Source organism: Canis lupus, chromosome Y, assembly GCF_048164855.1.
Source record: "Canis lupus baileyi chromosome Y, mCanLup2.hap1, whole genome shotgun sequence".
NCBI classification, from domain to species: Eukaryota; Metazoa; Chordata; class Mammalia; order Carnivora; family Canidae; genus Canis; species Canis lupus.
Genome location: NC_132877.1, coordinates 3,217,096 through 3,241,448, shown reverse-complemented (window position 1 = coordinate 3,241,448; position 24,353 = coordinate 3,217,096). Strand labels below are relative to the sequence as shown.

At 39.2% G+C, this 24,353-nt stretch overlaps 1 long non-coding RNA gene across 2 annotated transcripts in view; it reads left to right on the top strand.

Moving 5' to 3' along the window:
• The window catches only part of LOC140629133 (uncharacterized), a 41,659-nt gene extending 27,412 nt beyond the window's left edge, over positions 1 to 14,247 (top strand). Inside the window, exons 6-8 of one of the 2 annotated variants that reach the window (XR_012026991.1) lie at positions 7,028 to 7,828; positions 8,331 to 8,446; positions 13,881 to 14,247. This is a non-coding gene — a long non-coding RNA (uncharacterized lncRNA). Of the gene's footprint in view, positions 1 to 7,027; positions 7,829 to 8,330; positions 8,447 to 13,818 lie in introns of both variants that reach the window. The other variant, XR_012026990.1, reaches the window with a different exon arrangement.
• The last annotated feature ends 10,106 nt before the right edge of the window (positions 14,248 to 24,353 follow it).

Sequence of the window (24,353 nt, the reverse complement as noted above, 5' to 3'; positions counted from 1 at the left end):
TGGAACCTCAGGTGCGCTCGGACCATTTTTCTAGCAGTCCCCCTGTTTTGCGTTGGATAGAGCACCGCTTCAAGGACTGGGTGATCCTCAGTTGCATGAAAATCGGCTGGAAGCTGCATGTGATTGGAGAGATTTTGCCAACTGAAGGGACTTACACTTAAATCGGGGGCATGCGTTGTCAATGGGGACATGTAAATAGCAGTATCTGTTTCTGTTTTCTCTCCACTTGTCCGTTTTCCTAGGGAGAAATAGCTGAACCCCAGCTGTTAGCAAGCTTAGAATCCAGTGTGGAAAGTGGGCTGTGCTTCTCAACATGCGGTGTGTAGACTTTCCCTTAATGCTCTCATTTTCTATCTGACTCCACCCTGCCCACTAGCTGCAGCTGGCGTCTGGAAGAACAGAGCCCCTCCGAGAGAGACGTGATTTCCAGTGGGTGCTCTGCTAGGTACAGGAGGAGGCGATTCTCAAGCCTTGAGCAGGGGTTGGGGGATTTTGTTTTTCAGGATAGCCCTGCTTTATCCCCACCTGGGACCTCACCACCAGAGGCTTCTTGTACCACCAGTTCCCAAGTATTTCTGGCATTTGGGGCCCAGAGTTGTCCTATTTCTTGGTTTTACTCCCCTGAGGATGAGATGTTCCAAGCTTCTCTGATCTGGATACATTGGGATTCATCCATCTGCTTCCCAGCTTATGTTACTTTGTTGAAATCTTGAACATGTGGTCATCTGCTCTCCTATTTCTGTCTCGAAAAATTTTGCCTCTTACCGACACATTTTTTTTTTTTTGTCTTCTTAGTGGGTTTATGGGAAATAACAGTTTTCAACTTGCTATGTTTAACGAGGTATCTGCAAATGCACTCATACTCAAAGTAGCCCGTGCTGGGCAACAGTGTATTTGCCATTAGCTACTTGCATAATCAATTAATTAACGTAGTCAATCACATCATGAATATGCATTAACTACTTTGTGACATACACGAATGTGCTTCTTTGCTGTATCTTTTCATTCTCTTCCCTTCACTGGGGATGTCCACCCTTTATCCTCCATGAACACAGTGCAAAGGTAGCAATAGGAATGATTGAGTTGGAGTCCGTGAAGAGTTGGATGAGGGCACATTGCATCTGAAAGAAAAAAAATATTGGCTGCACAAGTTCAACACGGTGCAAATGTAGACTCATTCTTCCAGACGTGGTTATGTGCCACCTTCACTCTGAAGCCACACAGATGTTCTGTTGCGTTATGTTCCATTGCTACTGCCTTCTCACCCCTAACTGAACCTTTATAAAGTTGGGCAACACGTGTGTGTCTACCTATTGGCCTCTGAGAAAGAACGATCAACATTTCGAGCTTCCTCTAATCTGTTGAACAACTTCAAACCCTTGTCATCCTTTAGACCTGATATTTAAAGGCAGTCCAGTTATACTGCCGATTGAAATAGTTTAACCAAGCAACACTGTTGCATGTATAAGAAAAACATCTTTTTCTCTACTCTAGACCAGCATCAACAGCACATTTCGTTTTTTAAAAAATCTCCTTCTGCATACCTGATACCATACTGGCATGACATCCCAAGCATTTACCTACCTGTCCTACCTACATGAATATTTGCAGACTTGACATTGCCAATATCAATTGCAGAAGCAAGAAGTTACAAAGCGTACAATTTGAATCTTGTTTCTGAAATTAGAATATGTCTGAACTGCAGTCGGTTTTTAAAATAGATCTCCCACAATGGAACATTCAGACTCCAAAAATTTTAGGGATGATTGTCTTTACATAAATATGCATTATGTTCCTTATATCATGCAATGTGGCTATCACATGCATGTTGAAGCGTAAGATTCCTATTGTCAAACTCCTTTTATTTAAGTGTAACCACAGAAACATAGGCGATAATAAATTACTTGAGAAGAGAAACACAGTTGACCCTTGAACAACATGGATCTGACCCGTGTGGGTCCACTTATATGTGGATATCTTTTCTATAAATACAGTACAGTACTATAAATGCATTTTCTCCTCCCTATGATTTTCTTAACATTTTCTTTAGCTAACTTTATTGAAAGAATATAGTGTGCTATCATATGATATGCAAGTTATATGTTAATTGGCTGTTATTGGTAAGGCTTCTGGTCAACAGTAGGCTATTACTAGTCAAGTTTTGGGGGAGTCAAAGTTATACATAGGGTTTTGGCTGAATGAGGGGGGGTCAGTGGCCCTGCCCCATCATTGATCAAATGTCAACCGTACACAGGAGAATTCCTTTCACCACTGTAAGATACAGACTGTATTTAAAGCTAGATTCGGATTGCGTAGAATTCAGACTGGTAGTGAAAAGCAAAACAAAATCCCACTTACTCAGTGTGCTTGAACATAAAAGAATAGTGTCTATCACCATTAAGCAGGTGGGGATATTTTCCTCTACATACTACATAGTTGGACTACGGGACTACATAGTCTTGGATGGCATCAGAAGGCAAGGATTCTTCCGCCTTCTTCCACCTCCGGCATATTTTCATGACTTAAGATAGACCCGTAACCTCTGGTTAGATCTGGGTGGATCTTTAAGCACCCAGGACATTGTGGTCAGGACATTTCCTGGATATGAGTCAGACAACTGTCAATCCCAGGAGGTGCGGAGAAATGTAGCCTGTGCTCCCACTGGCCAGGGCTGGACAAAGAATTCAGTTCATTAACTGAAGAAGAAGACTGACATGGATATTGAGGACAGTCTAGCAGTCTCGGCTCTGTGGTGGAAGGGAGGTATTGTTGATCATTTCTAAATGGAAAAGCACAAGCTTCTCTTGAATAAATACAGATCAGAAACGTGAACAAGATGTGAATCTGTCGTCTTCCTAATGAAAGGAGGTTTTCCTAATACTCTTGTTTCCTTTCCCTGTTTAGTTTTATTGATTGATTTCATCCACATCCACCATAATAACTGAAGTCAGCAAAGGTATCAATGAATATGATTGGGGAGCATAGAAAGGCTCATTAAGCGCATATCTCAGCAATGCCGTAAAAATTGTTACCTAAAAATAATCTTCAAATTACAAAACATTCTCTAGAGAGTGGAGTGATTGGCTAACTACACACGTAAGGAATGTCAACTGCATTATTTCTCAGTTACTAGATTTCTGTGGGGTTTCTGTTTTTGTTTTGTGTCTTCTCGTAGATGGCTGTGTGCCTGTTACATTTTGAATGTTATGTAAACAACCATGGGGCTGCTGAAATTCTTACGTTAAAAACTGATCAAGAAAACATACTTTGAGGAAATTTGAAAGCAGAAGCACACAGGGTAGATGAAGTTGTGAAGGTCAAACCGGATGTAGGTAGACAAATTAAGATTATGAACATGTGAACCAGAAGATTGGCAGGTAAAATGGATCAAAGTAAGAGCATGCACGTGGTCCTGCATTGGACATTTATGAGGCTATACAGATCTTTTGCTCCAAATTCAGCATCAGAGGGAGACTGATTATTCCTTGTCCTCAACCACCAGAAACACTACAACCGGTCTCAAAAGCACCGTGATCTTTCAACGTCAGCCTCGCATCATGAATGATGGTCCTGAAACTTACCCAGTCACCGAGCCCTGTGCCTTGGAAAGCAAGCCAGTCATTGACCAACCTCACACCAGAAACCATGTTTCCACATTAAAATCAAATCGCCCCATAAAAATGCCATTTCAAAAATTGCCAGAACTGACCTTCACTGTTCCCAGATATTGGGCAGTTTGCTTGCTTCATGGACATGTTAACCCATCAGCAGATACACTTAGTCTTGAGAAGTTTGTTTTTTTTTTTTCCCCAGACACTGAATGGTAGCCTCTTGCTCCAAACTAGTTTTGATTTGTAGTCACTTGCAGAACAAATGCCCTTATTAGATTATTTAGAGTTTGAAGGCATGCATTCCTGCCACTCATCTGCCTGCCTTCCCTCTGCTTCGATATGACACAGCTAACACACATTTTCAAAGCCACCAGTGTTGGGATCTATAGTCCATTGCACTGGCTCTTAAAATTCTTGTGAAGCCAGTGCAGCCATACCAACAGATCTAAACTCTCCAGATTCTGGACAATCTATGAAAAAAAAAATTATATATTTGTCTCTGTCCACATGGACAGCTCTGAATATACTTACTTGCTCCCCACTGATAGTTTAGTCTCCTTTTACCTAGTATAGCCTGAAATGAAGTGGGAAACTATCCGTGGCACCATAACCTGGTAGACAAGAAAGCTGAATACTTAGGGCAGCACAAGATCATTATGTTTTAAAAATAGTTATTTATTTATTTGAAAGAGAGAGCATGAGTGGGGCGAGGGGCAGAAGGAGAGAGAGAAAAAAATCCCAAGCAGACAATGAGCTGAGCACGGAGCCCACCGTGGGGCTCAGTCTAACGACTCTGAGATCATGACCTGAGCCAAAATCAAGACTCAGACGCTCAACTGACTGAGGCACCCAGGTGCCCCGGAATTATTTTTATATTGTGTAATCCAAGAGGGTTTCCATTTTAGTGTGTAGTTTACAGACGGCAACAGGATTAACCATGATTCTTTTTATTGGTGTAGCCCATAACTCTCTGTATAGAGCCCCTTGCCTTTTCTGACATTCCTAAGAGACATACTACTTATTACTATTACAAGCGACCTAGAATTTCCTATGTACGACTTAAAAAGTAAAAGTGCTCGAAATCTATGTGGGGTTTGGGGGGCATAAGTGCTTTATTGAACAGATAGTAGTTTTCAGTGTCCAGAAGCGAGTTCTGGCTATATATTTTTACAGTTTTTATAACAACTCATAACACATTCAAAGAGCTACATTTCAAGTTCTTCCACTAGAAATGGAAAAAATTGTACCTTCAATTCTGCTTTTATATATTGTATATTCTAACATATTTGTATGTGGGTGTCCTTAAGTTCTACACATTTATTACACATATATGTGTACATATGTATTGCAGACATACATATGTATATACGTGTGTGCTTTTAATATGTGTGTGTTCTTGATATGTAAATATTTAGAAATGTTATATATAATTTATACTCCTGGAAGCAGTAAACTGACTTTTGGGTTAAAACTGGGAGCCTTAATAATGCAACATGAGTTGTATATAATATAGGCATCCCATCTATCTATTTATCTATAATTCTTTTTTAAAAAAATATTTAAATTATTTATTCATGAGAGACACAGAGAGAGGCAGAGACACAGGCAGAGGGAGAAGCAGGATCCCTGCGGGGAACCCGATGCGGAACTTGATCCCAGGGACCTTCGCCCTGAACGTAAGGCAGACACTCAACCACTGAACCACCCAGGCATCCCTATTTATCCATAATTCTGTAGATATGTATATATAGGTAGATATGAATATGTTCATATGAATATATACATATATACATATGAATATATATGTATACATATATTCATGTGTGTATATATATACCCACACACTCTATATGTATATATGTGTATGTGTGCCGTTTAGAAATCTCTCTCTATATATACACATACATGCACACATCTCCAACAAGTTGAGAAATAACTTTTATTTTTTTATTTTAAATATATCACAGAGACAATAGCATGAGTAGCTAAAGAGATGCATGGCTTGTTTTAAAAACAGGTTTATAAAACACTATCTTTCAAGTTTTGATCTGATTGGATTCTCTCTGGCAGGTCATTACCTTGTCATGTTGCATTCCCTGCAAAATCGGATCCGAAGCATTTGAGGAGACATACAAGTTTAGTGGGAAATTATTTTTCATACAAGTATATATGACTGTGGGGACCCTTAACGCACCTGAGTGGCTTTGACGTTATACCTACAAATATGCAAAGGCAGCGCCTTCATGCGAATGCGATTGGACAGTCTTCCTCAATTGGTGGCCTCAATCCTTTTGTGTCACAAAAAGATCTCCGTGCCTGTGACGTGGAACAGGATTCCTATTGTAACCTACAAAACAATATTATTCCCGTGAGGTTGAGCCAGAAGTGCTCTCAAGCCATCATCCTGGCTGACCTGTTTCTGATTTGGGAAAGAAAGAACGATTGCAAGCTCCTCTTCCTTAGCAAGCATAATTAACTACTGGGTGTTTCCAGAATTTTCCCCATATTTCTCAAAAACTTTTTAAAAGATTTTATTTATTTATTTATTTATTTATTTATTTATTTATTTATTCAACCACTGATCCACCCAGACGTCCCTTTCCATATTTCTCAAATTAACCAGCACCACCTAACGACCTCATGAGCCAATGGTTCTTATGGTCCCATCTTTTCCATTTCCCTTGTAATGAGACTGTCCATCCCAAGGACCCTCTCCTCTTGAGTCTTGTCAAGAAGTCTTTAGAAAACACCTGTGTTTCACTTTGTGGCCTAAGATTTAACAGACTACATTTTAACTAATTAAACCCAACCTCAATGTCCATGCTGCTCTTGACTCCTGCCCCCATGAAAGAATTTGCATCTGAATGGATTATTCTAGTCCGACCACCGGTGCCCTGGGGATGAAAAAGCTGAGAAAGACCCAAAACCACACACTGTTAAGTGGAGTTGTGGCCTCCTTAAAAGGAACTCTGGCTACACAATGTTTATCTAAAGTAATGTAAAAATTGCATTTTTTTTTTAAGGAAAGCATGAGCCTTGCATTACATTCCTGAATAGATACCATTTTCTGTTTCACACCTTTTTTTCCCAAAATGTCACATATATTTGAGTACACACCTCCCACCTCTATTTAACACCAGCTTGAGAGATATTTTGGCCTATGCTCTTATGTCAGTTTATATTATTTATGCTCAGTGGCTTATAAGTTTCTCCACATGTAGGGGTGGGATTTAGGCAGAACATGAAGGAGAAAACAAGAGATTCAAAGTCTGGATGGATTTCTCTCTCTCTCTCTCTCTCTCTTTTAATTTGTGTCCATGCATGGCAGTATGCTGGGTCTTCCCTGAGGGTTTACATAAACAGATCAACTTGAAAGAGCTGCCAAAGATGGTCTCACTTTTCCTTTTCTCCCACAGGAATGAGGTCAACCAAGAATCACAGTGCTGTTCATTTCAGACATGGGAGCAGAAGACAAGATTTCAGACTCATACACACGGCGACCCCATGCCCGACTTCAAAAAAACAGTGATTCATCCAGACACCAAAGCTCAGCAGCTCAGAGTCAACCTCAAATATAGTCAAAGCTCACCAAGTGCTCTCCCAAGAAAAATAGAACATAAGTGCCAGATGACCTGCGGTAAAGACTCTTCTTCCAGAGAGTGGCTGGACTGTCCTGATTTCATCGCACCTACATTAGCGTGTCAACAGGCCCTTGCAATTCCCAACGATCCCACTGGGCTGCTTTATCATTGATTACCTGTCCAGTGCCACACATTTCTACAAATGCACTCTCTTTTCTTTACGGCTGCAATGCAGGACCATTAAAATCGGGTGTAGGTGTTCATTAAAATCGGGCTGATTGAATGTCTTTTTTTTTTTTCTTGATCAAGTATCTCTACTGAACTGTGATTTAGCGAACATCTTACACTCACCTCTGCTTTCAAGAAAGATGAGAAACATGTAACTTTCCGTTTACTGTTGACTGAGACAACAGTTGCCTGAAAAATTAACTAGAAATTGAAGTAAACACCAATAAGGAAGTTACTTCAAAATAATTCTCATTATTTCTGACTTATCTTTTGCACCTGAAACATCTAAGGGGAGTGCCAATTAAAATTATGTGTATTGTGGGGCACCTGGGTGACCGTTTGACTCTTGGTTTTGGCTCAGGTCATGAGCCATGGGATTGAGCCCCGAGTCGAGCTCCCAGCTGTGAGGTAGCTTCTTCTCCATCTGCCTCTCCCTCTCCTTTGTCCTCTCTCTCTCTTTTTCCTTTCTCAAATAAATATATAAAATCTTTAGAAAAAAATAAAAAAATATATAATTACCTGCATTGCCTTTGATGATGAATGGCTTTCTAAAACATGTATTAAATATATGAACAGCACGAGATGTGATCAATGAGTTTTATTGCCATGACGATGGGTAATATGACTTAACATAGTTGTAGAGCATAATTTGTGTTATCAATACCCTAGATTCCTCATGTTACCTACATTGATGAACGAAAACCGTGCCCTACTGATTAACCAAGTAGACCAAGATTATGTGTGTAGGGAAGCATGACATCCTTTCCATCTTCCATCACACCGTTCATGAGTATATATGGAAAGGATTAAACTTTTAAGACCCCAAAAAAACATGTTATCCTAGTATGTGTGATGTCAGGTATCCGATACAGTCTTAAAGCCAAATGTTATTTTCCTATTTTCTCTGCAGGCATATTTTTAGGGACGTGCCTATCCCATATACTTCTTGCTCCCTCACATAGAAGGAAATCTGTAGAATAACACCTCCAACTGAGCCTCTCTTCCTCCAACTCTTCTGCTCCGCAGGTAAGAAAGAGGGGCTGCACCTGTTGGGCATCTCAGAGGACCAATGTCTCCTCTCTTATCCTCTCTTCTCTCCTCCTCTCTATTTCGACTATTCTATTATTTTAAAAATAATAGATGCAATCGTTTCATTTGAATTATTTAATTCCTAGCGATTTAAAATCAGACACTTGAACGATCCGACTAACTTTTCCTAATGAAGCTAGCAATTTTTTAAATGTGTTATGTGACACTCCCCGCACGTTTTCGTTTTAAATGAGAACTCTGTATAATGAACGGTAGAGACAAACTTCCTAAGTCTGTCGCCACTAGAATTATCTAGGCTTGTTTCTGATAAAATCACTTTTCGCAAATTCTAGGGAATGCCGACTGCCGTAATGTGTCATGTCCATGGATTCTCGTATCTGCAGATGGCCAGAGCCCACTAGGCAGCTGCCACCTGCTTTCCCCCTTATTAACTTGGGTAGAGACCCTCCGCCCTTGCCCACCCACCACTCTGCTGCATTCTGTGACACTAAAGACTTCCTTTTGAGGCCAAACCAGAATCTGGCATCGTGACCTTCACCAGAAAGCTAACTCCTGCGGAAAACTGAACTAGTCGGAAGAAAGAACAGTCAGTACTTATATCGTAAAATACTCTTGTCACATGCAATGTAAATCCCCAAATCAACAAATAGGTAGTTGTCAAAACGTGTCACTTCTCCACGGTGGCATGCTGACAACTCGTGAGATATTTTAGGTGCATTTTGACAACAAGGAATAATTAACTGTGGCTGCATTTTGGAAGAATTTTTTAATTTTAATTTTTTTTTTCTGAGAATATCAACTGGCCCAGATTCCCCAGGTAGGGAGGGACGTCATCAACAAAGGCTGTTACTCTGCCGGAGATCTGGCCATGAGGTCTTCCTAGGAGTTGCAAAGCAATGAGATTTCCTTCCCACGGAGTGGCAACACACACGTGAATGTGCAAAAGGGGAAAAAACAAATCGCCAAAGCAGATGTGTAGCTGTGGTTCTCCCAGCCTCTCTAGAGATGACCTAAAAACCAAAATCTGAATCACCTAAGACAGGTGTTTGCTCTTTGCTTCAGATACTATTCAACATTCCTCTAGGGACTGTTTTGTGATAAAATGACACCGTGTGTATGAATAAAAAAAAGAGAACAGACTACCAAAGGCACAGGACCTGATCTATGGCAAGGAAGTGGCAAGTGAAATACAGAGGTCCAGTTATTGTCAATTAACTTTAAATTGAGGGGTCCTTGGGTTGGTTTCACCATTTATAATGGCTGGAGCAACCTCCAATACGGATCACTCATTCTAGCTTTCATGCAGGGAAAGGAAGGAAGTCGTTGATGCTCTAAGATGCCTTCTCGTTCCATTTTCCTTAATCCATCTCAAGAGAATTTCTGGTATCTTTAACAATGTAGCTTTACCGACCCAGCAACATCATGCGCCAAAGAATTGCAGGAGCTGATTTTATAATATCTTAACAGGCGATGATGCTTCGAATATATAATCCTGAACGAGGGAACGTTATGATGTCACATACTATGAAAATGATGATTTTTAAAGTTTCAACGAGTCTCGGTTGATGGGATTTCATACAGTAAATCTGGTGGCTCAGTCATTGTCAGTTTTAGGAGGTGATCCACAGACTGACCCTCAGCCATAGATTTTTACGCCTACGTCGTCTGGTGACATTTAGCGAGCTACATAGTTGTGTTGTGATAAGCATCTATTCACGTTAGTTATAAGAAAAGGAATACTTGGAGATAAAAGTTAACAGTATTGTCTTCCAAGCATTGAATTATTATCCAGGAGAAGCATCGCCTTTAAAAAAAATCAAGTTCAATAAAATACACACTTTTTTTTTTCCCTATCAATACGGAATCTGTGAATGCCATTTTTGTGGTGTGTTTTGGATTTATAAAACTCCCCGAAGAAAGCTGCCCTTACTCATCACAACGCAGCTGCCAAACACCGTCATCAAGAGCTACCTCAGGCCCACTGAAAGTTGCTTTGGGTTGATGTTTATTTTGCATTTAAGTGTTTAGACTCTAAAGAGATAGTGTAAATTGTTTGATGGTTTCCATCACTTTTGATTGTCTCTTGAAGTTGACCTAGAAGGTATTCTTGCTTCAGTTGAACAAATAAACATCCCACGTAAGCTTCTTGCTATTCAAAACAAACCTACTCAGGTTTGAGAGTTGCAGTAGGTGAGGCACTTTCTGGCTTGTGTAGAGTTTAAATATAATGTATAAATTGGCTTCGGAACAATTGGCAATCGGAACAAGAATGATTATGAAAAAAAAAAACCAGATTCAGCAGCAAACCTATTTTGCTCATAAAAATGAACGTCAACACAGTAGAGAAATCAGACTCATCCTGTCTTCTGGGTTACATGGTTCCTCATTGTCCGTCCTGGCTAAGTCAAGTGCAAACCATCCAACCTTGAGACAATCAATGAAAACCCATCAGCCTCAGGTTCAACATATGCATCTTTTGCTACAAGCGTTTATTTAGAAAATGTATATTAAAAACCATCATTCCAGGGGTGCCTGGGTGGCTCAGTTGCTTAAGCATGTGCCTTCGACTCAGGTCATGATCTTGGGGTCCTGGGATCAAACCCCTCAGCAGGGAGTCTGCTTCTCCTTCTCCCTTTGCCACCGCTCATGCTTGTGCTCTCTCTCGGAAATAAGTAAAATCTTAAAAAAAAAAGAGAGAGAGAGAGATAAAAGCACCCTCTTGGCATATAAAGGTGATTGGCACATCTTTATCTATTTAACAAAAATGGCAAGAATCCGGTTAAACTGGACTTTCACTACCGAGGAGGCATCAACATTTGCATCTCAGCTTTGACCAAAGGATGCAGGATCCCCACGTAGTGTGGAGTCGGCTGCAGGTGCTATCTGGGCATTTGGTACCATCACTGGAAATTCTCCACAAATCTAAAAAAATGAAAAATAAAAGGTTTATTTAAAACAATTTAAAAGAAAAGAAAGAAGTCAGCCTGGATCCGCACAAACTTGAGGACTTGCCTTCAAATTTGCCAACCACTCTCCAGGTTGTCCAATCCAATCCCTGCCGCCAGCCTCAGGCTGTTGGATGCAAACGTTCCCGGGCTCTGCCCTCATCAAGGTGTGCGATGCAATCAGCAAGTGCGATCTGCAAGCTCCAGCTCTCTGCAGATGCCTGACACTGCTACTGCATCAACACATAAGGGAAAAGCCTCCCCTGGTGCTAAAGTTAACCTCAAGTCCCAGGCGATCCACACTGTCTTTATGTCTACATGTGGTTCATGGGGATGAGAATTCAGTCCTATTATGGGTGCTTCAAATCCCATCACGTACTTACAATTTATAAATGATACAGTCAGGCGAAATAAAAGACTTTAAACGGGGAAATAGACGGGAGTAATTCTGTGACACCCACTTTTGACATAATTGTGTCAAGTCTTCATTGTCTTTGTGGATACAGGCTTTTCGCCGGAGGCAGGTAGGATGGAGAAGATCCCACTCGAAAGGAGACAGAAGTTCACCTCAGTAGGACAGCCTACTTTATCATTTATTTTTAGAACGCCATGGATTTGGCCCCCAAAGAAGCGGCTGATGGTGCTCTGGAAGGCATTAGCACATTTGTCTGGCAATGGATATTTGAACCTTTTGCAAAAATGTTGCAGTTTTGACCTCATTATCCTTTTATAGTCAGTCAGGAATACTTTTTTTAAAAAAATTTATTTATTTATTTGTTTTTTAAAATATTTATTTATTTATTCAGAGAGAGAGAGAGAGAGACAGAGAGAGGCAGAGGGAGAAGCAGGCTCCATGCAGGGAGCCTGACATGGGACTCGATCCCAGGTCTCCAGGATCACACCCCGGGCTGCAGGCGGTGCTAAACCGCTTTACCACCAGGGCTGCCCTATTTATTTATTTGTTTGACAGAGAGGGCACAAGCAGGGGAAGAGGGCGAAGGAGACTCTCCGTTGAGCAGGGAGCCTGCCGTGGGGCTCAAACCCAGGACCCTAAACCCAAGGTGCTTGCTTGACCAACTGAGCCACTTAGGTGCCCCTCAAGAATTGATAAGCTTGAGTAGCATGAGTGGAACTTCCCTTGTATATCATTGATACTATTCTTTTATTTTTTTATTTTTTAAAATTTTTTAAAAATTTGTTTTGTAATCTCTACACCCAACGTGGTGCTTGAACCCATGACCCTCAGGTCAAGAGTCAATGCTCATCCAACTGAGCCAGCCAGGTTCCCCCACAGATACTACATTCTCTTCATCCATAGAGGATTCTCACTGAGGTGACTGAGCTCTTTTAAGACCCAATTTAAGAAATTTGATTATTTAAAAATTTTCTTACATGTCCAGCTACCTATTTTTTAAGCACTATTTTTTTTTTTTGACATTTAGAATGATTTATTTTATTCCTATTTTGTAGTTGTCCAACTCTTGGAAAGGTGATCTATATATATATAGTCACCCACTTAAAAAAAAAAACAGGAAGAAGGCGATAGGAAGTAGCCAACATGGTTTCAGATCCCCGCACCCAAAAAGCTCATGGCCAGGACTTTCCGAACGTCGCTTCTATGTATTCTCCTTGATGTCTCTTCTTTTGGGTTTGGCCCCCTGGAGATTTACATCCTGCAGTTGCAACTTTGGTCATTCCCCTTCCCTCAAATCCATTTATCCAATATCCTATCCCACGTATCCCAGGATTTGGACAGTACGTGGTCTCTGCCGTTCACTCAGACTGCCTGGCTGATTCCTCCTGCAGGCATTTAATTAAGCACATACTACAGACCAAGGAGTGATCCAGGATTAGCGTGCAGGTGAGACAAACACAGGAGTCACGGGTGACACGTGGTTTTCTGTCCTGGCATTTTCAGACATGCTGATGTGTCCCGAGAGAGACACACGTAGGCTTGTAGGAGGAATGTGAGAGCTTTACATTTGAAACACGTTTAAGCGAGATACGGTGAGAAATAGTTGGCTAAATGGATCTGCCGTTTGGCAGACCCATGAAGCTGGCGGTCACTAGGACACAGCAGCCAGAGGTCTTATTTTTCATAAGAAAATACACTCTCAGCCATAATGCATTCATCTTATTTCATACATTTCATACATTTTCTACTCTGTTGTACATGCCTCTGCGCCTTGGTTACGTGTTTAGCAGACCTGTGTCAACTCACACTTAAAATTCAACGGAAGAAATTAGAACACACGTAACAATGGATGTGTTAACAGAATTTAACAAAAACCAGATTGCATACAGAAACATAAACCCTATTAAGTTTTTTTCTTTTTTTCTTTTTTTCTTCACCTTCCAAATTTCCTCCTGGCGATTTCACATCTCAAATGAAAACATCCACAGGCGATTGTGAAACTTGACTTCACACGACTTATGAAAAGTAATTTTTTTTTTTTTTGCAACAGCCCATGGAGGATGGATAGGGCCATCGTTGGAGAAACAGCGTGTGAGACATGGCTTCTTCACGATGACTGCGAGGCTCAGCACCCCGATGTTGGGGGCCCAAGCCGCCATGACTCCATGAACTTTTTCATTCTCAAAGTTGCAATGAATGAAAAGCCTCTCCAACCTCGAGTAGGGGAACTAACTGAGTCTTGGAACATAAAAAGCAATTCCTGGCTTTATTCTTACTGCTGTCAACGTGGTTTATGCAAAAACACAGGGTGGGATTTATAAAAATGTGTCTAAAACCTAATCTCTGTGCTGAGCAGTTGGGGAGATTGAAACAATTTACGTCCCATCTCTTTCAACGTTTGTCCATGTATTTAAATGCTTTGGGGGGGATTGCATCACTTTCAGCTTTTATCCATTTAGATGCTTTTCAGGGTGGGGGGTCTTCTCCTATTTTGCTTCCAAATGGGTAACGTGCATGAAGACTAACAAACACAGTGTCCATATCATTGTCCCCATAACCCAGCCACAGATTATGTAGACTCCATACAGAAGAACAGCTGATGGATGACAGAAAAGCAAGGATTCATGACTCGGTTTTTAGGGATGTGGGGTTGGCACGCTCCTTGAGACAATTTCCGCCTATCGAGCAAACTCCACATAAGAAAGCGTTGTATCCATGGCACTGACTTCTTCGCGAAAGGAAGCAGAAGACCTTATAATACCTCCATCAACTTTGTAAGGCCGTCATCCAAAGAAGGGTCTGGAGCACCATTACCCTCAAAGCACTAAGCATGGAGAACCATACATTGTCCTATGACATGGTTGATCCCATTTACCATTTACCGCACAACAAAATATATATCAAAATATGTATCATATCAATAAATATGGTGGACAAATATGTTCATTCTAACATATTTCTGTCCTTGTTTTTTTTTTCTCAAATATTAACTGTTTTCAAGCTATCCCTTACTTATGACACATGTGCCAAGGGGTCCAAAAATTCTTAGTAAAATCCTTTGCACACGCCTCCCTCCAACCATGCCCTCCAATCCAGCGATGGCACAGCATCTCCTCCTCAGCCTTCGTGCATTTGGTTTCGCCTTCTCCTACCAGCTGGAGAAAACTGTCTCCTTGTAAACTCTCCTGTGTTAAGAATTTTGTGGGCATTTTTTTTCAATAATTTATAGGAGTCAACGTGCCAACTTTCTCCCCTCCGATTACAGCAAGGTCAAGGTGACCACTCTAAAAAACATCATTATTCTGCAATTCCGTGGCTCACATTTTCTTGGGTTGGAGCAAAGAGAGAGCTGTGAGCAAATGTTTGGATTTTACGCTATCTATAAACTGCCATTTCTGAGGAAAAACTGGCACCAAAAGGCTGTTATTGTCAGGCATTAATAGTCATGGTGATGATGTTGCTGACTCACTTCTCCAAAAGATGTCTTGCAACTTTCAGCACGGTGCTGGTTGCTGGTGCAAATCTTCCCCCTGTCATATGCTTTGCAGGCTGCCACCAGATGGGGAGGTGACATCCTCACTTTGCATACCTGCCACTGAATTGAAGTTCTGGTGATATCTTCCTGCCCCTTTGCACAGAAGTCCCCAAATTCCCACATGAGTGGCAAGACTCACCGTTGCATTCAGAAGCTAACATATCACCCGTAGCACAAGCCTGCAGAATGACCTAGCGAGCATGCTCAAACATCACAGTCTTGGGATGGAAGTTATGAAGCAGGTGCACAAAACCTACACTTCTTCTTTCTGCCAAGACGTCATACTTTTCGGGCAGTTTTAGGTTCCTAGTAAACTTCAGGGGAAAGTACAGAGATTGCCCAGATCCTCCATCCCTTGCCCCATGCATAACCTTCTCCATGGTCCACATCCCTCACTGGAGTGATGCATCCGTGACCATCGATGAATCTATATCGATACCTCATAATACCCAAGCTCCATAGTTTACACTCAGGTTCACCCTTGGTGTTACACATTCTGTGGGTTTAAACTAATGTCGAATGCCCTGTATCCACCATTATGGTATCATACACTGCCGGAAAAATCCTCCATGGAGTGCCTGGGAGGCTCACTCAGTTAAGCATGGAACTCTTGATTTCAGCTCAGGTCACCATCTCAAGGTCGTGGGGTAGAGCCCGCATTGGCTGAGTGCTCAGCGCGGAGTCTGCTTATCCCTCTCCCTCTGCTCCTCGCCCCCATCGGTCACTTTCTCTATCTCAAATAAATAAATAAATAAATAAAATCTTAAAAATAAATCTCCCGTGCTCTGCTTAATTCATCGCTTCTTCCCCAAAACCCAGGCAACCACTGATGTTTTTCATATGTCTCCATAGTTTTTCCTTTTGTAGAACGTCACCTGGCTATTATCATATCATATGCCACCTTTTCAGATCGGCTTCTTTGACTTCCTAACACGCATTTAATGATCCTCCATATCTTTTCAAGTCCTGATAGCTTGTTTCCTTCTAGTGCTGAATGACATCCCATTGTGTGGACCAGACCAGCATTTACTTCTCCATTCTCCTGCGGGAGGACAACTCGGTCGCTTCCACATTTAGACTCATTGTTCCTATGCTTTCATTTATTCCTATTATAAATTGTTTGCGTGAATAAAAGCATTGGGATTAGAGTCCAGAGAGCGTTGGTTTCACTGATATTGTTATATTTAAATTATAAAAGCTTGTATTGTGCAACATGGTGATCTTTCAAACACAGTCGGTAACAGATTTTATTAAAAAGTCTCTTTTTTAAAATTAAAAAAAAATTTATTTATTCATGAGAGACATACAGAGAGAGAGAGAGGCAGACACACAGGCAGAGGGAGAAGCAGGCTCCATGCAGGGAGCCCAGTGCAGGACTTGATCCCAGGACCCCGGGATCACGCCCTGGGCCAAAGGCAAATGCTCAATTACTGAGCCAACTAGGTGTCCCTATAAAGTCCCTTAAACACAGCTTACAGTATCTATTTGGAGGATGATAGGAAAGTGGAGGGTGGAAACAGCACGGTACTAAGCACCTAATGGATGATGTCACTATGTGCAGAGCCTACAAGACCCTGTTCCTGGTTCTCATTCTTCAGTTAAGACATAGGTTGTCTCAACATTTAGAAAAATCAACAAGAAGCTCTTCTTGAAAACCCATATTTTGTCTTCTAGTTTTCTGTTCGTCTTTCATACTAATAAAAATTTATTTTTTTATCAATTCTGTAAAGCCGAATTATGGAGTCATTTCAGGGTTTGCTTTGGAAGAAGGAGTGAAGAACCGTATCCGTTTGCCTGCTTCTCACCACATATTCCATCCAGCTGCTGCTGGGGTCTGACTCTTCCAAACTGCTTCCGCTTTCAAAGCCAATACTGGAAGCACCAATGTCAATAAAACCAATTAAGTTGATTGACTGCTGTGAATAGTGAGTCCTGGTTGGGGGAGGGGAAGGTCCTTGAGTATGTAAATCAATACTGAGGTCAACAGTAAAACCAAAATTTCACTCTGCTGCAGACATGGACATTGAAGGTTATGATTCCCAGAGACATAGAGACCTAAATATGAAAACAAAAACAAAAACAAAAAACCAAGACAGAGCACAGACTGCCCTGGATGACAATGGATGACAAGAGGGGACAGAAGCATATGGAAGTGAAGCACATGCACACCATGCCTCCCTGTTTCTTTCTCTCAGCCAAAATTCTGCAAACAGGAACGAGACAGGAAGAGAGCTGATCAAGGTTTAGCAGGTAGACTGGCTTTGGGGGAGCTACGCTGGGATTGCACAAGGCAGGATGGAATTCTCAGACTGGTCTGCGATGCATGTTCAACCTATAGATTGGGGTGTCCAGGTAGGGGTGTTTGATAATTGGCTGAATTTAAATCCCCATATAATCTTGGAAGAGGCTACATGACCCTCAAATGAATCCCTCAAATAACTGTTATATACAGATACCTATTAGTTATTAGTAATTATGTATAGTAGATATAGCATATATAATTACACATTTATATGTAGATCATTACTTAGAACTGGTATATATAGGGACACCTGGGTGGCTCAGCGGTTGAGCGTCTGCCTTCGGCTCAGGGCGTGATCCTGGAGACCCAGGATCTAGTCCCACGTCGGGCTCCCGGTGCATGGAGCCTGCTTCTCCCTCTGCCTATGTCTCTGCCTCTCTCTCTCTCTGTGACTATCATAAATAAATAAAAATTTTTAAAAAAATAAAAAAAAAAGAACTGGTATATATATTACTAATATATGGTATTATACATGAGTTCATATGTATAAAATATAATGTATATTATATAATTATATGTATTTTAGTTATCACGTGGCATATGTAGTATATATAGTCATAGTTAATGTCATGATTACTAATAACTAATATATTATTGTCTGCAAAAATATATAAATATAATACATTACTATTTTCAAAAATATGCAAAATAATTTAAGTATGTGTATATATTAACTAATATGTATATGTCATAACTAATTAGTAATATATGTTACATTAACTGATTATGTATATTATATATAGTATATATAATCAGTTTTATTATTAATAATGATAAGTGCATATTACTAATACATAATATATAAGTACATATGTATTTTAGTACTCTATACATATATGATTATTATGTATATAATTTATAATAATCTGATAGTACATATATGTCATTACTAATGACTAATATATATTAGTATACTAATACATAACTATACTATTACTATATATAGTAATATATATAATAATTATATATAATATAATTATATAATATATATAATAATATATAATTAATATATATAATATATATAATATAGCAACAACATATGCAGTAATACATATACTATGTACTATATATAATACTAAATAAATATTTCATTACTTTTATTAATTATTATTATTATTAAACATATTAAATTTCATGATTAATATTTAGTGTTATTTCTTGAGGGTGTGAAAATACCCACGTGATTTTCCAACATTTTAAATCCACATGTAAAGTCATGCCATAAAGGCTTTGTTTGTAGAATGGAAAAATACAGTCCTAATGTCATAGAAATGGGCACTTGTGTCTTGCAATAAAAGTCCATTAACAGCATCACGCTGGGATGAAAATCTGCGTGACTTCAAATTTTTCTTTGATGGATATAAATTTGATGTGCTATGAACAACTGCATTGGATTATCCTTGTTTTGAAGACAATGTTTTTAAAATGTATTGAAAACTATGCATGAAATGACGTCATGAAACACAAAGAAGATGGAGCAGTGTTTCTAAATTAAGACATTATTTTATATTAAATTTAAATGCATGCTACCTAATTAGGGATTCTAAAATTTCATCTAATACAGCATGTTCTGAGAGAATAAAGATGAATTTAAACTTTTGATGCTGCTTTAACAGGTTTCTTTCTAGTGGCAGAGAGCGGGTACAAAGATATAGTTTTTTATTAATATGATGGATTAGATAGAAAGGTGAATAGAGAGCTAAAAAAACGCAATATGGGTTTTCAAGAAGAGCTACTTGTTGATTTCAAGGAACAAGTGATATCGTCAATGACTATTGAGAGAAAATCAGAAACCGGGGTGATACTGCACTCCTAGTAGATGAAGCCCTACAAACTAATCAAGGACAAGAATTGGTGTGGAGTTGGAGGTACCATGAGATCTTCCCTGTTCCTTGACCTTGTGATAAGCAGAAAGGACACAGAATTGAAGCTTGAGAAGAAATGAGGACACAAGAGCCCTCCGTATTCCAGAAATACATTACTCTTCCATTGAGGGTTTTTAATTTGTTGGTTCTAGCTGCTGTATAGTATCCCATTGTAGGAATATCCCAGTTTAATTGCCCATTCTACTGGTGATGGACATTTAGGTTGCTTCCAGTTTTTGATTATTACTAATAATATTTTTGTACTTGTCTTTTGGTGAATCCAAACACGCCACCCCAAAATATGTCTCTTTGACGTATTCATTATTTTCAGGTGAAGGTACTTGACATACAGCAGATGCATTTAAGGTTCCAGAATGTCTTTTCATGGCTTGTTAGCTCATTTCTTTTTAGCCCCAAATAAATATTCCATTGTAAAGAACAAGCACAGCGATGGCTTATTTATCCACTCACCTTCTAGTGGACCTCTTGGTTATTTCCACATTTTGGCAACGGTGAATAAAGCTATAAACATTCGTGCACAACTTTCTGTGTAGACATGTTTTCAACTCTTTGGGTAAATACCAAGGAGTGTGATTATGGGATCTTTTGTAAAAGTTTCTTTAGTTTTGTAGGAAACCACCCAACTATCTTTCCAAAGCGGCCATAGCAGTTTGCATTTCCGCCATCCGTGATTGAGAATTCCTGTTGCTCCGAATCCTCACGGACATCTGGTGCTATCAGTGTTCCAGATTTTGGGCATTCTCATAGGTGTGCCATGGTATCTCATCGTTGTTTTAGTTTGCGTAATCTCCCTGGTGATGTATGGTCTGGAGCATTTCAGACTCTTATTTGCCATCTGCATATCTGTTCTTGTGAGGTTCTTTGACCCATTTTTTTAATCCATTTTTTGTTGTTGTTGTTTTCTTATAGTTGAGTTATAAAAGTCCCTTAGTATATTTTGGAAAACAGTCCTTTATTAGACGTGACTTTTGCAAATATTTTCTCCCAATCTGTGGCCTCTCCTCTCATTCTCTTGACACTGTCTTTCATAGAGTGGAAAGTTTTTATCTTAATGATGTGGTGCTTGTCAATTCTGTCTTTCATGGACTGTGTCTTTAGTGTGAGATCTGAAAAGTCATCACCACACCTAGATGACATCTAGGTTTTCTCCTACATCATTTTTTAGGAGTTTCATCATTTTTGCATTTTCCTTTAATCTATTTTCAGTTACTTTTCACGAAGAGTGTAAGATTCATGTCTAGATTAGTTTGTTTTGCATGTGGATGTCCAATTGTTCCACAGCATTTCTTGAAGAGATGATCTTTGCTCTACGATATTGCCTCTGCTTCTTTGCTAAAGATGACTTGATCTGTATTCATGAGGGTCTATTTCCAGGCTCTCTATTCTGTTCCATTGATCTATGCATCTATTCCTTCACCAATACCACCCTGGGTTTTGTTGTTGTTGTTGTTTTCTCTACTCTAGCTTTATAGTAAGTGCTGAAGCTGAATAGCATCACTCCGCCAGTTTTGTTCTTCAGTACAGTATTGGCTATTCTGAGTCTTTTGCCTTTCCATATGACTCTAGAATCCGTTTTTCGATATCCATAAAATACCTTGCTAGAAATTTTATTGGGATTAAATCTATAGATCAAGTTGGAAAGAATTGACAAATATTCAGTCTTCCTATCCATTATCACAGACCACCTTTCCATTTATCTACTTCCATGATTTTACTCATCAGAGCTTTATAGATTTTATCATGTAGATCTTGTACATATTTTGTTAGATTTATACCCAGTATTTTATTTTCAAAGTACAAATATAAGTGGTATTTTGGTTTTAATTTTAAATTGCACTGAATCATAGGGAAACAGTTGACTTCTGTATATTCACCTTGTATCCTATAACCTTTCTGTAATTGCTTTCTTTTTTGTTGATTTTTTTTTTGGGGGGGGGATTTTCTACGTAGGTGATTGTGTCATCTGTGAGCACAGACAGTATTATGTCTTGCTTCATAATCCAGATACCTTTTATTTCATTTTATTGTCTTAGAGCATTAGGAAGAACTTCCATTACAATGCTACAAAGCAGTGGTTAGAGGGGACATCCTTGCCTTGTTTCTTCATTTTAGTGAGAAAACTTGCAGTTTCTCATCTTTAAGTACCACGTTACCAGTGGGTTTTTCATAAATAGTCTTTATTAAGTTGAGAGCGTTCCTTTCTATTCCTAGTTTACTGACAGTGTTAGTCATTAATGTGTGTTGGATTTGGTCAAATGTATCTATTGATATGATGATACTTTTCTTTCTTTTTTTTTAAGAGTTTACCCATCTCTTCATAAGAGACAGAGAAAGAGGGAGACACTTAACCACTGAGCCAACCAGGCGTCCCAATACTTTTCTTTTTCACTCAGAATATATATATATATCTAGATTATGAAAATCTATTAGTGGTTTCAACTTCCTGAGCTTCTAAATGAATCCTGATAACAATTTCTATTTTATCAGATGAATACAAAAAGTACAATGTTTTATTTTAAACATGCTATGTGCATCTTAACTATAGAGAACACACTGATGCTTACCAGAGGGGAGGGGTATGGAAGGGATGGGTGAAATAGGCGATGGGATGGGGCGTCTGGGTGACTCAGTCGGTTAGATGGGTGGCTCTTGGTCTCAGCTCAGGTCTTGATCTCAGGGTCCAGCCCCACATTGGGCTCCACACCGGGTGCCCATCCTACTTAAAGAAAATAATACATAGACGATGGGAATAAGGAGTGCATGTGTGATGAGCACCCAGTGAGATATGGGAGTGTTGAATCATTAAGTTGTAAGCCTGAAACTAATATTACATTGTATGTTAACTAACTAGAATATAAATAAAAACATAAATAGAATATGGGTGGTATCAATACCAATAAATTTCAAAGGTCTTACTGTATTACGCATATACCAGCCACTTTACATTTTTACCTAATTCTGTGCAGCCAGAATATCCAGTATATAAATGTTACTGCTTTTGGTGTATTTAAAAAATCAAAGAAACAGATGCCTGCACTCTCTCTATCTGCTTCAAAAGTGATTCTGGCTTTTTTAACATTTCCAAAAGTAATACTTCCTGACAGTGTTTCAAAATGAACTGGGCTTGTCAAAATCATGCCTGTTTTATGTCAGACACCTGCGGGTTCCTCAGCACCAAGAACGGCACTTCACCTAAGAGAATTCTAAACTTCAGAATAAACTTCACTGAATAATATTGTATGGTAGGATCACAGTTTCTCAAAACTAAGGAAATTCTTTTATTCTCCTATTTATAGTGCTCACTTTGGCAGCACACACATTGTTCTTCCATTTGTAGTCAACATCTCCACATCACAATGCAACTAAGAGTTTTGTAAATGTATTATTATGCCTAAAATAAACAGAATATAATTTTTTTTTCTTTCAAGCATCTACAAACTAAAACCCAATATATCATAATTATCTCTTTTACTAAATTCATGATTAAATATTTTGGATCCTTTAGATTTTTTCCCTCATAAGACCAGTTACCAAATATGAAAAACAAGCTATGACACAATCACAAACTGAAGGCCACTTTCTAGTCTCGGTATTGCTTGAATTTCGGCTTCACCTGATGCTGTGAAACAAATGGAAAATATTTCCTTCTCCACCTAGAAAGTCACAATATGGATCTATCATTGACTCTTTATTGTATTAGAGATTCAGACTAAATAGAAAATGATACAAAGCTTTATAATCAATGGCAATACTATTTTAATAATCAGATGGCATGGAAGAAAAAAACCCAAAATATAAAAACAAAATGTTGTTGTTAACCCATATGGGTATAATGCAATGCTCAGTTAAGTTGATTCTAAGAGGAATGGTAGGGACTGTGTTCATGTATTCACATTTTCCTTTATTTATTGCCTACCTATTTTCTGGTAAACAAGTGTTTCGGACAGAGTGCTGTGTATAGTTTCATGATGAGCAAAACAAAGATCCTTGCCCTTGACAGCCTTATATTTTAGTAGAAGACACAGACAATAAAGAATAGAATAAATAAAATAAACAGCATTTAAGAAGAAAAGAATAGAGTAGCAGGTGCTTTGAAAGAGTTGATGTAGACGAATTGGTCTGTGTTGAGAAAAGTCTTGGGGATGTGCCCAAGTGTGAAGATGAAGGACGCTGGCAGAAATTCACGGGAACAGAAATGGCAGCTCAGCATAGGAGGGAGCTGTGGAATTCAGTCAAAAGAGGTACCTGATTCTTGGTATATGTTAATCGTTTAGTGAAAGGGATTCATCTAACAGATTAGATGTAGGACATGAAGTGAAGTGAGGAGACAGGAGGATTGCCATAGTTTCCCAAACCTGTGAATAGCTTTTAATTTCAAGAGCTCACGGGCAAATTCAAAGCCCACAGTTGCATAACACTCTGTGTGGGATCCCTTTGAAATCAATAGTCTTCAAACACGAAGGGATGTTAGTTTTGTAAAATATCAGTCGCTTAATCATAGGTGTCACTGCAATTTCATGTTACTCAGTTCAAATAAAGGGATTTCACTTTAAAGCATAATGAATTTTCCCTTTGCATTTCAGAGTTACACTTTAGAAATCCTCTTCAATTGTATTGTAGAGAGCTTTGATTCAGAGATTCGTGAAATCAATGCTACCTTGCTATTTAATTAAATTGAAACAAAAATAGTGAGAGAGGTTCTCAAGAGAAATTTAAATATGCATTTGTGGTATTTGAGAGGCAAATTGGCTTTTTATTAATACTTGAAAATATGTGGATACACCGTTTTGAAAAAAAAGG